The sequence below is a fragment of the Muscardinus avellanarius genome, assembly GCF_963383645.1.
Source record: "Muscardinus avellanarius genome assembly, chromosome: 15".
NCBI lineage: Eukaryota > Metazoa > Chordata > Mammalia > Rodentia > Gliridae > Muscardinus > Muscardinus avellanarius.
Window position 1 is genome coordinate 31,667,034 of NC_137801.1, and position 14,347 is coordinate 31,681,380.

At 35.2% G+C, this 14,347-nt stretch overlaps 1 protein-coding gene across 1 annotated transcript in view; it reads left to right on the forward strand.

The window, feature by feature from the left end:
• The window catches only part of RMDN2 (regulator of microtubule dynamics 2), a gene marked incomplete at both ends in the record, with an annotated part of 64,551 nt that overhangs the window by 18,803 nt on the left and 31,401 nt on the right, over window positions 1-14,347 (forward strand). The gene's annotated exons all lie outside the window — the stretch shown is intronic.

A 14,347-nucleotide genomic window follows, 5' to 3' on the forward strand; every position in this document is an offset into this window, starting at 1 on the left:
TGTGGTTACTATGAAGATTCCATGTAACAAAAACTATAGCAATCTCTTTTAAACTGATATCAACATAACTTAAATTACATACAGAAATTATACTCCTTCACAGCTTCACTCTTCTCCATTTATGTGGTTGTTTTCATAGGTTACATCTTTTTCCACTGTGTAACCATTACACAGATTAATAATCATTTAATGCCTTTTTCTTTCAATCATGAAAAAGAATAAAAAGTGGAGTTTCAAACCAAAATTATAATAATACTGTTTTGATATTTATTCAAATACTTACCTTTACTGAAGTACTTTACATTTTTATATGGCTTCAAATTACTGTTTAAGGTCACCTTGAAGGACTCTCTTTAGCATTTCTTATAGAGCAAGTATAATGGCAATGAACTTCCCTCAGTTTTGTTTTTCTGGAAATATTTTTTATTTCTTTCTCAGTTTGAAAGACAATTTGGGCTGGTCATAGAATTATCAGTTGACTTTTTTTTCCCCTTTAGCTCTTAAAATATAGCATCCCATTGCCTTTTGGCCTTTAAGGTTTCTGCTAAAAAATCCATTAATAATCTTGTTGAGGATCCCTTATATGTGATGAGTTTCTCTTGCTACTTTTGGGATTCTCTGTCATTCATCAGGTTAAGTATGATGTGTCTTGGTGTCGACCTCTTTGGGTTTCTACTATTCGGAGTTTATTCAGTTTCTTGTACTTGAATTTTTCAAGCGAGCTCACTACCCATTCCCCTTTCTCCTTCTGGAATTCTTAGAATATGTCTTTGTTCATCTTCCTAATATCTCATAAATCTCTTAGGCTCTGCCTACTTTTCACCTTTCTTATTCTTTTGTATGTGTGTGTGGTACTGGGGATGCAACCCAGGGGCTTTCTATTTCCGGGCTATACCCCCAGACCTAATTTTTTAAAATATTTTCTTTGGAAATAGGGTCTCATTAGGTTGCGGAGAGCTTCACTAAGCTGCTGAGGCTGGCTTTGAGCCTGCGATCCTCCTGTGTCACCTTCCCTAGTACTGGTATTATAAGCGTGCACCATCATGCCCGGCTTCTGTTCTTATTCTTTTTGTTGCATATCATCAGTATTTTCAAATAACCCGTCTTCAAGCTCGCCTGTGCATTTTTCTACCTATTTAAATCTCCTGTTGCTCCCTTACAGTAAATTTTTATTCAGTTATTGTATCTTTTAGCTTCAGAACTTATGTCTGGTTCTTTTTTATAATTTGTATTTTTTCTCAATAATCTTTTTTTCCATATTGTTTTTCTGGAATTCTTCTAGATCTCTTATTGTTTTCCTTTATCTATTTAAGCATATTTAAAATTGTTGTCTTAAAAACCATTGACTAGTAAATCCAATCTGTATATTTCTTTAGGATCAGTTCTAGATGTTTATTTTATTCCTTTGAATGAGTCATCTTTCCTGGCTTTCTTATATGCTTTGTGATTTTGTTGAAACTTGATCATTTGAAGCAATAGCTACCTCTCCTAGTCTTTGTAGACTGGCTCCAGGTAGAAGACCCTCAATAGGCAGTCTCACAGGAAAGTTCACGGTCTTCTCATGTCATCATTGAGCATATATTACTTCTGGGCCCGGATGTGTATATGCTTGTACATTTTCCCCACCTCCCTCCTCTTACATGACTGTTTTTAATATCTTAATTCCTTAAGTCTCACCCCTGCATATTTTTGGACACTATTTGTTTTTGTTTTTGTTTTTGTTATTTTAATTTTATATTTTTTTGGTGATTGTAGTCATACATCTTAATGGGGTACAAGATGGTGGAGGCACACATGCACACATCATCCAATTAGCCCTTACCTACTTCTTGCCACATTCCCTCCCCTTCCCTCTTTTTGTTTGGCTTTGTGATTGACATTGATATGTTTGTTAATGTACATCATGTGCATTAAAGAACTTCCCTTTCACCCTCTCATCCCCTTATTTAGGTTGGCGTATTTGCTCCTTCTTCGTCTAGAGTTCCTTCTATGACCCATTTCCTCCCTAGATTCCACATATTAGGGAGAGCATTGATTTTTTATTTTTTGTGACTGACTTATCTCACTTAGCATAATGTCCTCCAGTTCCATCCATTTTCCTGTAAATGATGTAATTGTGTTTTTTTTTAATATTGCTAAGTAAGACTCCATTGTGTTCATATCCCACAGTTTTATAATCCATTCATCCTGTTGACTGACAACTTCACTGGTCCAATAGTTTGGCAATGGTGAATTGTGCAGCTATGAAAGTAGATACGCATGCATTACTTTGGTAGTTTGGTTTCTGTTCTTTTGGGTAGATACCCAGAAGTGGTATTGCTAGATCATATGGTAAGTTCATTCCCATTCTTCTGAGGATCCTCCATACTGTTTTCCAAAGTGGTTAACTAACTTGCAATCCTGCCAACAATGTCTTAGAGTTCCCTCTTCTCCACATCCTCGCCAGCATCTGTTGTTGTTTGTGTTTTGAATGATTGCCATTCTAGTTGGAGTTAGGTGAAATCTCAGGGTAGTTTTGATTTGCATCTCTCTGATTGCCAATGATGTTGCGCAATTTTTCATGCATTTAATGACCATTTGAATTGCTTCTTTCTTGAAGTATCTATTTAGTTTATGTACCCATTTTTGATTGGGTTATTTGCTTTTTTTTAGTGCTGAGTTTCTTGAGTTCTCTGTATATTCTAGATATTAGTCCTCTATCGGAGGAGTAGTTGCAAAAATCTTCTCCCTTCTGTTGGCTCTTGGTTGAGGTCCTTAATAGTTTCTTTTGCTATACAGAAGCTTTTAGTTTCATGCAATCCTATGTATTGATTTGTCTTTTAGTTTTTTGTGCCTTTGGGGTCTTGTTGAGAAAGTTTTTACCTGTGCCTATGTGTTGCAGTGTTCAACTTATGTCCTCTTCAAGAAGCTACAAGGTCTCTGGTCTAATTTCCAAGTCTTTGATACATCTTGAACTTACTCTTGTGCAGGGTAAGAAAGTTTGATTTATTTCCATTTTTTCATATATGATTAACCAGTTTTGCCAGCACCATTTGTTGAAGAGGCTATCTTTTTTCCAGTGTATGTTTTTGGCCCCCCTTGTCAAAAATCAATTGGCTTTAAACATGTGGATTTATTTCAGAGTCTTCTATTTTACTCCATTGGTGTATGTATCTGTTTTTGTGCCCGTATCATGCTGTTTTTATTACTATGGCTTTTTAGTATAGTTTAGGTCAGGTATTGTGATTCTTCCAGCATGATTTTTGTTGCTGAGAACTACTTTGGCTATTCTGGGTTTTTTTTTTTGCTGTTCCCAATGAATTTAAGGACTGCTTTTTCTATGTCTGTAAGGAATGACCTTGGTAATTTAATGTGTATTATGTAGAATCTGTAGATCACTTTTGGAAGTATGGCTATTTTGATGATATTTTTTCTGCCTATCCATAAACATGGAAGATCTTTCCATCTTCTAAGGTCTTCTCCGATTTTTTTTAATGTTCTATAATTTTCTTTGTAGAGATCTTTTACCTCCTTGGTTAAGTTTATTCCTAAGTGTGTGTGTGTGTGTGTGTGTGTGTGTGTGTGTGTGTGTGTGAGAGAGAGAGAGAGAGAGAGAGAGAGAGAGAGAGAGAGAGAGAGAGATATCCTGAGTGGAAGTGTTTTCTGGATTTCTTTTTCAGTGGATTTATGGTTGGTATACAAAAAAGCTTCTAATTTTTTAAGATTGATTTTCTATCCAGACACTTTTCTGAATTTTTTTCTTTTTTTTTTTTTTTTTGGTGGGTCTAGGGGTATAACCCAGGGATATTCGAACTCCAAGCTAAAACCCCTGCCCTATTTTTTATTCTTTATTTTGAAACCATGTCTAACTGAGTTGCAGAGAGCCTCACTAAGTAGCTGAGGCTGTCCGCGAACTGTGATCCTCCAGTCTCAGCCTCCTGAATGCTGGGATTACAAGCGTGTGCCACCACGCCCGTCTCTGAATTTGTTGGTCAGTTCTGTAAGGTTTTTGGTTGTGTTTGTTGGTTTTTCTAAGTATAGTATCATGTCATCTGCAAATAGTGAAAGTTTGAGTTCTTCTTTTTCTATTTGTACTCCTTTGATTTCCTTTTCTTGCCTTCTTGCTCTGGCTAGAGTCTCAAGTATTATATTGAAAAAAAGTGGTGATAATGGACATCCCTATCTTTTTCCTGTTTTTAGGGGAAATTCTCAAAGTTTTCCCCATTTAACATGATGTTGGCTGTGGGCCTATGTAGATGGCCTGTATGATATTGAGGCATGTTCTTTCTATTCCGATTCTCTGCAGTGCTTTTAGCGTAAATGGATATTGGATTTTGTCAAATGCTTTCTCAGCATCTATTGAAATTATTATATAATTTTTGTCTTTTGTTCTGCTTATGTGATGAATCACATGGATTGATTTTCATATGTTAAAAGAGTTTTTCATCCCTGGGATGAACCCTACTTGGTCATGGTGTATGATTTTCTTGATGTGGTTTTGAATGTGTGTTGCTAGTATTTTTTTAACAGTTTTCCACTCAAGTTCATCAGAGATATAGGCCCATAATTTTCCTTTCTTGAGCTGTCTTTATTAGGTTTTCTTATTAATGTAATTTTGGCTTTAGAGAATGTATTTTAGAGAGGAACGTTTCTTTCTATTTCATCAAATAGATTGAGGAATATCAGGATTAGCTCTTCTATAAAGGTTTTATAAAATTCACTGGAAAAACCATCTGGTCCTGGGCTTCTGTTTGATGGTAGGCTCTTTATTACTATTTCAATCTCTTTGATTACTATTGATCAGTTTAGATTTTCTATATCTTTTTGACTCAGTTTAGGCAGGTTGTATTTATATAGAAAGTTGTCAGTTTCTTCCAGATTTTCCATTTTTTTGGAGTATAGTTTTTCAAAGTAGTTTCTGATAATCCTCTGCATCTCTACACTATCAGTGGTAATATTTCCTTTTTAATCTATCTTTGTAATTTGGGTTGATTCTTTTTTTGTTGTTGTTGTTAATTTGGCTAGTAGATTATCTATCTTGTTAATTTTTTTGAGAAACCAGCTTTTGGTTTTGTTGATTTTCTGTATTTTTTTATTTTCTATTTTGTTGATTACTGCTCTGATTTTAATAATTTCCTGTCTTCTATTGGCATTGGGGTTAGATTGTTCCTGTTTTTCAAGGTTTTGGTGTATGTCATTAGGTTATTTATTTGGTGATGTTCTGTTCTTCTTATGTGAGCACTCAGTGTTATGAATTTTCCTCTTAATAATGCCTTCAAAGTGCCCCAGAGGTTTTGATAAGTTGTATCTCTGTTTTTGTTTTTTTCTAGCAATTTTTTTATTTCACCCCTTACTTCTATGACCCATTCTTCATTCAGCAGTGTGGTGTTCAATTTCCACATGTTTATGTACTTTCTCTGAGTCTTCTTATAGTTGATTTCTAGTTTAATTTCATTCTGGTCTGAAAAGATGCAGGGAATTTCACTTTTTTTAATTTGCTAGTGCTCACTTTATGACCCAGCATGTGATCTATTTTGAAGAAGGTTCTGTGAGTGGCTGAGGAAAATGTGAACTCTGCTGTAATTGGGTGTAATATTCCGTATGTGTCTAATAGGTCCATTTGGTTGATGGTGTTCTTTAAGTATGAGGCATCTTTACCAACTTTTTGTCTAGAAGATCAGTCTAACGGTGTGAGAGGGCTGTTGAAGTCTCCCAGTATTATTGTATTGGGACTTATGTATGACTTAATGTCACAAAGAATTTGTTTTATGAAAGGAGCTGTACATATATTTGGGGCATAAATGTTGACTATTGTTATTTCCTCTTGCTGGATTATTCCTTTTACCAGTAAAAAAAAAAAAGTGACCTTCTTTGTCGCTCCTGATAAGCTTAGGCTTGAAGTCTAAGTTGTCTGATATCATGGTTTCTATTCCTTCATGTCTTCGAGTTCCATGGGCATGGATTACCTTGCCTTTAGTTTGTTACTATCTTTACTTGTCAGGGGTATTTCTAGCAGGCAGCAGATAATTGGATTCTGGTTTTTAATCCATTTTACCACTTTGTCTTTTTATTGGGGAGTTGAGACCATTTATGTTTAGTGTGATAATTGAGAGATATTTTTATTTCCTAACATATTGAGTTTTAACTTCTGTTTAAAGTAGTGTTTGTTCTCCTTTGCTTAGTTGTTTGCTTGATGTAAATTTTTGTTTCTCTGGTTCTAGTGTATATTATTTCTTCTTTGCAGTTAATCGCTTTGAGTATTTTCCCTAGTGCTGGGTTGGAAGACATAAATTCCTTTCACTTCTGTTTGTCATGGAAGATTTTTATATCTCTATCTAATTCGAGAGATAATTTTGCTATTTTGGTAGGAAAAATTGGGGGTAGGAAATTTTTGGCTACAAATTGTTTTCTTTCAGAATTTGGAATATGTTAATCCAGGCCCTTCTGGCTTTCATGACTTGGTTTGGGAAGTCTGGAGTGATTCTAATTGGTTTGCCTCTTAATATCACTTGGCCTTTTTGTTTTTGTTGCCTTTAAGATTTTCTCCTTGGCTTCTTCATTGGTCAGTTTAACTATTATGTGGCATCGTGAGCCTTTTCTCTGATCTTGTCTAAAGGGGATTCTTTAAGTTTCCTGTACCTGTGTATCGAACTCTTGTTCTATGTTTGGAAGATTTTTCTGATATTACTTCTTTGACAAGATTGTTGATCTCTTTGGTTTCACCTTCTGTTTCCTTTTCTATGCCAATTATTCTTAGGTTAGCTTTTTAAAATGGGCTCATAGTTCTTCAATGTCACAATTCATGCTGTCTTTTTGTTTGTTTGTTTGTTTGTTTGTTTGTTTTATGGTGGTACTGAGGTTCCTGGAAACCCTTCTACCTCTGGTCTACACTCCCAGACCTATTTTATGTTTTTATTTGGAAACAGGGTCTCTTAAGCCAGCGAGGCTGGCTTTGAACCTGCACAATCCTCCATCTCCGCCTCCCACGTAGGGGGATTACAAGTGTGCACCACCATACCCGGCTTGAATTTTTTTCTTAAGTTTTTTACTATGCATTCATTTTTGGAGTTATCATATTCTAAGAGCGAGATTATTTTCTCCATGTGGTCTAATATATTGTTGATAGTTTGAATTGATTTCTTCCCTTCAATGATTGCATTCTTTATTTCTTTCAGACTCTCTAAATATTTTTGGAAGTCCTGTGTTATTTCTACACAGGACTATAATTCTGTGTTGTCAGGTTCTCTTATGGTGTTGTGGGAGCTCATTTCTTCCTTTTCTTTCCTCTTTCTCATGATTTCAGACGTTTGCATCTGTTGCTTTTGATAGATTTCTCTCAGTCTCTAGGTGTCAGCTGGTATGTCCAGGGCAAGTTATGTTTTATTCAACAGTGAAGGCTGAATGAGGAGGCTGAAATGAAGTCATAAATACAAGAATAGGATAAAGCCACAGATAGGCTCAAATAAAATGAGAGTATGAGTTTAGTAAGGTAGTATATAGTAGAGATTAGAGATAATGAATATGTAGTCATATTCTAGGAACCAATGTAGAATATTTAGTAAAGTGATATGAAGTGGATTTAATACAAGGCAAAGGAGAGAGAAAAAAGAAAAGGTTGGGTGTGGTGGCACACACCTGTAATCCCAGCATTTGGGAGGCTGAGACAGGAGGATCTTGGTTCATGAACAGCCTCAGCTACTACTTAGTGAGGCCCTGTGCAACTCAGTGAGACCCTGTTTCAAAATAAAGAATAAAAAAATAGGACTGGGGGTGTGGATTGGAGGTAGAATACCCCTGGGTTCTATTTCCATTGCTGCAAAAAAAAAAAAAAAAGGAGTGGGAGGATAGAGAGAAGAGAGTGGGTATGTACAAGGCAAGAAGCTTGGCAGAGGGGTTGGAAAGAGAGCAAACAAATATGCATACACACTCATACACACAAAAAAACAAACAACAACAACAAAATAATGCAAAAGCCTCTGCAGTCTTTCTCTGTGCACACACCAAGTGCCACCGGCACCTTTCCTGCTGCAAGCCTGATTCTCTGATTCTTTCTCAGTCTATGCAGATGGCCAGTATCAATAGGGCTGTATTTAGTGTTAAGCATATGTCACCCTCCACACTTTCCACGGATGTAGAGCCTGGGTCTCTCCCTGCCTGTGTAGGTGTTGGATGCCTCTCAGACCAAACTCAACGTAAAAGTCTCTGTTCTTCTCAGCTAGGGTTGGGTTGGTCTGACTTCTCCCTGTTCACCACTATTTGGTGGTCTGTCATGATCCCAGAGATCCTACTAATTGGATCTAGTGTTAAGCATAGGTCTCCTTCCACACTTTCCACTGATGCAGAGCCTGAGTCTGTCCCAGCCTCTGCTATGTCCAACAATAAACTCCAGCCCTGCCTTTGCCAGATTGAACTTCAAAGTCTTAGATCCAGAGAGTTTATCATGGCTGTGAGAGTCCCTGGAGGTGCCGCACTGGGTGTTCTCCTGCAGGGACGGCGGCTTCACTTATGGTGTTGTTGAGTGTTGGTCTGGATCTCTGGACGGGTTGGTGAGCTTGGCTGCCACTGCTATAAATAGTAGCCAGTATTTACACAGGAGGAACTGATGGCTTACAGTTCCAGTGATCTGCAGCCCCTTACTTCAAGTCCTTGGTTGTTTTTCTGTTCATCTCTGGAATTGGGTGTAGTGAGGCAAGATGGCACCAATGTGGTGCCCACAGCCGCTAGGCAGGTGGGTTTCTTTTCTGCTCTCTGATCAGTCTTCTAGCTTTTTTCCCCTGCCACTTTTGTTGTTTTTAAAGTTGTAGTATATTCTGGCTTTTGTAAAAATGATGTTTTTAAGGCAATGGAGATCAGGTGTCAGCAGGACTGGTATGTGCTGTTTCCCTAGGTTGCCATCTTCCCGGAAGTTGGACACTTTGACATTCTATTTTATTCTTCTGTCCATAATCCTTGGACCTATGTACTCCTGAGCTTGTGGCCCCCCTGTAGCTCATATGCACCACAATGCTTTCTACTGCTTTTAACAATCCCATGATAGCCAAACTATGCTTTCCTTCAGCACTATGAGTGAAACAAGACAGAACCCAGTGTTTCAGGAAGCCCCCATATGAGCAATAACCTTGCAAACAAGTTTCACTCTTTTCCCTTTTTTTTGGAGTGAGGAGTCAAGAATCAGGTAGCTTCCCCCTAGCTATGCTACACCAGAGAAGGAGTGTGACAAGGGTCAGCAAAAACATAAGAAGTCTCTAACTATTTATTGGGGACTTTTGTCTGGTTGCTGCAAATCCTTTACAAGTTTCTAGATCTCCCACAAAGCTATTTCAGTCAGCCTGTTATTGTCTCCTTACAAAGGCTTCTTCCAATGTAAATTGCTACCGCTGTACTTCTATAAATAGAACACAATTTTTGCAGTAAACAGTGTCATTTTGCTTTTAAATAATACAATTATGCCTTCAGAGATGTTGTTGTTGGTATGGAAATAAGTAGTTGATCATGAATAACTGAGGTAGGGAACATGATATAGTTCTTATTAAAATGAGAAGCAGGAAATAGGACCAGAAAAGTAAATGAGGGATAAATGTTTACAGTAAATTTTATATTTTAAGGTTAAATTCTCCAGATCTGATAAGAGGTTATTGGAAAAAGTCTAGGTTTGACATCGTTTAATCTCTGAAATGTCTTTTATGGGTTGGTGAGGTTACTAAAAATCTAATCTCTAACCCAAAGTTAGTAGATATATTTTCCCAGTCATGTAGGATGCATCTTATTTTTTTATTTTCTTTCAGAACTTGCTCATAATTTTTTGAGGAATGCCCATTTATAAATAAAATATCTCTGTCCAAAGTAGGAAAGCAATTTTCCCACACTTTTGTGCTTTTAATGTTCATTTAATGGGAAGAAGTTCGCCCAGATATTCCCTCACTTTTGGGCTAGTTTGCCTATTGTTGTGCCAATACCACACTGACCTAATTTCCATAGCTTCCACCATTGTTCTGTGGCCTGCTCTCCGTTCTTCAAAATTGTCTTAGCCTCCTGCTTTATTTATTTATTTATTTATTTATTGGTGGTACTGGGGGTGGCTTTTCTACCTCCAGGATATACTCCCAGACTAGTTTATACTTTATTTGGAAACAGGGTCTCACTAAGTTGCTGAGAGCCTCACTAAGTAGCTGAGGCTGGCTTCGAACCTGTGCGATCCTCCTGTCTCAGCCTACCAAGCGCTGGGATTACAAGCATGCGCCACATGCCTGGCAGTCTTAGCCTTCTTGCACTTATCTTCTCATATTGATTTTACAGCCAGATTAAGCTCCATATGAAAATTGCTTTAAAAGTATTGATTAGTTTGAGGCCATATGAAATTTTAATATAAAATTTTTGTGTTCATGGATATCTTTTTCCACTTACTTTGGTACTCTTTAATGTCCTGAGATGATATTTTATAGTTTTATCCAGAAAGGTCATAAAAAGACTTCTGTGTGGTTTTTACAAAAATCTTTTGATGTTATAAATGCTCTATTTTATAAAACTATATTTTCTAACTTGTTTTAAAGATTTTAAAAACACAATTGATTTGCAAGAGTTGATTATAAATGCTTATCAATTACTTATCTAGAATATTTTATAGTTTCTAGTCTATTGAATAATCTTCAAATGGTATAATTTCTGAATCTTCTTTTCAAATTAATATAATCTTTCTTTCTTTTTCTTTCAGTGTTGTGCAGAGAGTACCTGTGGTACAATGTTGAATAGAAAGAATAATACCATAATTATTCTCTATTCCTGATTTTAAAAGATGGTTCTAATCCTTACATTTATCACCTGCAGTGTGAAATATATTTTTTTTGGTATATAATTTCTATAAGGTTTGGAAGTCCCTTCTACTTTTTAAGTTTTGGGTTTTTGTTGTTTTTTTGGTTTTTTGCCTAAAATTGTATAGGAGTTTATTGGCAATATTTTTTTAGAACCACTGAAATAACCTTTTATTTTTTAATCTATTATTCTAGAGAAATTTTTTAATGTTTAACTATGCTTGTTATTACCAATATATACCCAACTTGGTTATAATGAATTCTTTCATTTTTGTTGCAGTTCCTTGGTTGATATTTTATTGAGGATTTTTAAATCTATTTTATGTGTGGAATTTACTCATAAATTTTCATTTCTTATAATATTTGTATCTAATTTTTTTTTGTTTTGGCAGTACCACACTCTCTTGATTACTATGGCTTTGTAATAAATTTTGAAATCAGAAAGCCCTCTGATATTTTCTTCTTTAATAATAATTTTAACTTTTCTGTGTCCCCTGCATTTTCACATGAATTTTAAGATCAGTTTTTTAACTTCTGAAAAAAAAAGTCATAATTTTTGTAGGAATTGCTTTGAATCTGTCATTAAGTTTAGGAGTACTGACATCCTATCATTACCAAGTCTTTCAATTTATGAAATGAGCTTTTTTATTTACTTAAATTTATTAAATCTTCTTTCATTTCAATAAGGTCTGTAGTTTTTAGTTAAGTCTTGCGGTTCTTTGTTAAATGTATTCCAAGAATTGTATATTTTTAATAATATCACATAAAATTTTTATTCATTTCATCTTTGAATTATTCATGGCTTTATAGAAATAATTATTTTTGTACATTGATCTTTTATCCTGCAACCTCTCTGGTTTTGTATATTAGTTCTGAGTGAGTGTGGTGTGTGTGTACAAGCACACACATGAGAGTATGTTCTATAAGATTTTCTTATATAAAAGATTGCTTTATTTCTAATCTGGGAAATATAAGAATATATATATCTTTCATTATTATAGTTTCATAGTAGATCCTGATATCTGGTGGGATACATCATCTTCTCCCCTTTGCTCTTTTTCTTCAAGAGGGCTTTAGTTACTCTAGACTTTTCACTTTTCTATATTACTTATGGAGTCAAATTATCAAATTCCACAAAAATTTCTATTAGGCTTATAAAGTCAGAATTGCATTGAATACATAGATTATCTGGAGATAACTCACATATTATAGCATTTTGTTTTCCTAGTCATGAACATGATATATTTCTCCATGAACCTAGGTGATTTTATAAACATCTTTTAATACAATTTTATATTATTTTGTTAGCTTTATCCCTAGATGTTTGTTACTCTCTGAGATCATTAAAAATAGAGTATTTTCTTGAATTATAAATTTTAGGAATTTTTTGACTTTCATATATTAGTGTTTAGTGAATTTGCTAAACTCATCTATTTATGTCATACACTGTAGATTATTTTTGTATTATATATATAAATAATCATATAACCTATAATAACAAGAAGGTTACATTTAATGAGGATGTGAAATAGTCAAGGGAGTTATATGGATATCCTGGGAAGGATATACCAGATAGAAGGAAGGGCAAATACGAAGGACTTGAAGCAGGATAGTGACTGATTGGTCGGTAATATAAAGGAGCCCAGAATCCTGGAGCGCTCTGAGAATGGGAAAGTGGTAGAAGATGAGGTCACAAGGACTGGACCAGATTACGCAGGGCCTCATGGACTACCATAAGGGCTGAGTTTTATACTCTGATTCAGACGTTTGTTCTAAGTAAAGGAGAAACATGATCTAAGTAAAGTTTTGGATTGGGTCTTTTGTCTACTCTATTAGAAATAGACTTTAAGGGAAACATGATAGGAGGCCATTGCAGTAATCTAGATGAGATATTAATGGTTAGGACCAGAGTGTTATTGAACAGAGGTGGTAAGCAATAACTAAGAGACTGGACATTACTTAAGAGAAAAAAAAAGAATAAAAGATAATTCAGCAACTAGAAGTATAAGGTTTCCATTAATAAAGAATGATGTTTAGAAAGGTGGATATAAGTTCATAAAATGTCTTTTTATACAGTTTTTGAAAGAGATTTATTTTGAGTCTTAGCACTTGGAAATAGTTATAATTTTTCCAAGAACTGATTCATATCTTTGCTTATTTGTATCAAATGGGGATTACAAATTATGTGACTGATTACATTGGCTGCTCAAAAACAACCACATTTGCATTCTTTGTAGCAAGTGTATATAGATAGCTAAAGTATGTGAATTTTTATTGATTTGATTAATATTTGTTTTATCACTATTTCTAATTTGTCTCTCTATATTATGTACTTTTCTATACTTTAAAATGCTTTTAGAATAGGCAGGAGACAAATAAATCATGTGCCTTGTATGCCACTGAAAATGGAATGTAAAGGGCAGTATTAATCTTTAAAAACTAAGCTGGGCGTGGTGACACACCCTTGCAATCCCAGTACTTGGGAGGCAGAGACAGGAGAATCACAGGTTTGGTGCCAACCTCAGCTACTTAGACCCTCCACAACTTTGTGAGACCCTATTTCAAAATAAACAATAAAGAGTAGAGCAGAAAGTGTAGCTTGGAGGTAGAATTACCCTGGATTCAATCCCCAGTACCAATACATACATACATACATACATACATACATACATACATATATACATACATACATACAAAGTTAAAATTTAAAACATCATCTTCAATTATAGATATATATGTATATGTGTAAATTAATACATGCATTTCTATTTCTGTGTGCCTGCTGGGTTTCTACAACTTCATATCATTCATTCAGGATATTCAATAAACACAATATAGAGTGACTACTGCTCTGGGCACTTGAGACATCAGCTAATGAACTCTACCATCAGGACACATGCACTCTAGTAGAGCATCCACTGACAAAGTAATGGCACATATAGTAGATTAGGAAGTTATATAGTATATTAATGGCACATATAGCAGATTAGGAAGTTATATAGTATATTAATGGCACATATAGCAGATTAGGAAGTTATATAGTATATTAATGGCACATATAGTATATTAGGAAGGTATATAGTATATTAATGGCACATATAGTAGATTAGGAAGGTATATAGTATATTAATGGCACATATAGTAGATTAGGAAGTTATATAGTATATTAATGGCACATATAGTATATTAGGAAGGTATATAGTATATTAATGGCACATATAGTAGATTAGGAAGTTATATAGTATATTAATGGCACATATAGTAGATTGGGAAGTTATATAGTATATTAATGGCACATATAGTAGATTAGGAAGTTATATAGTATATTAAAAGATAATGGTTCTGTGGGGAAAAGTCAAACGTGATAAGGGAGATTGAGGGCAAAGGGAATGTGGTGGTTCCAGCTGTAAAGTGACCTGGATGGGCCACACTGAGAAAATGACATTGGTGCAGAGACTTGAAGAGGGCAAAGGTGTGAGTGATACAGCTCATAGGGAAGAGCATTCCAAGAGCGTCAAGTCCTGAAGTAGGACATGCTTCGCAGGCTTATGGAACAGCTA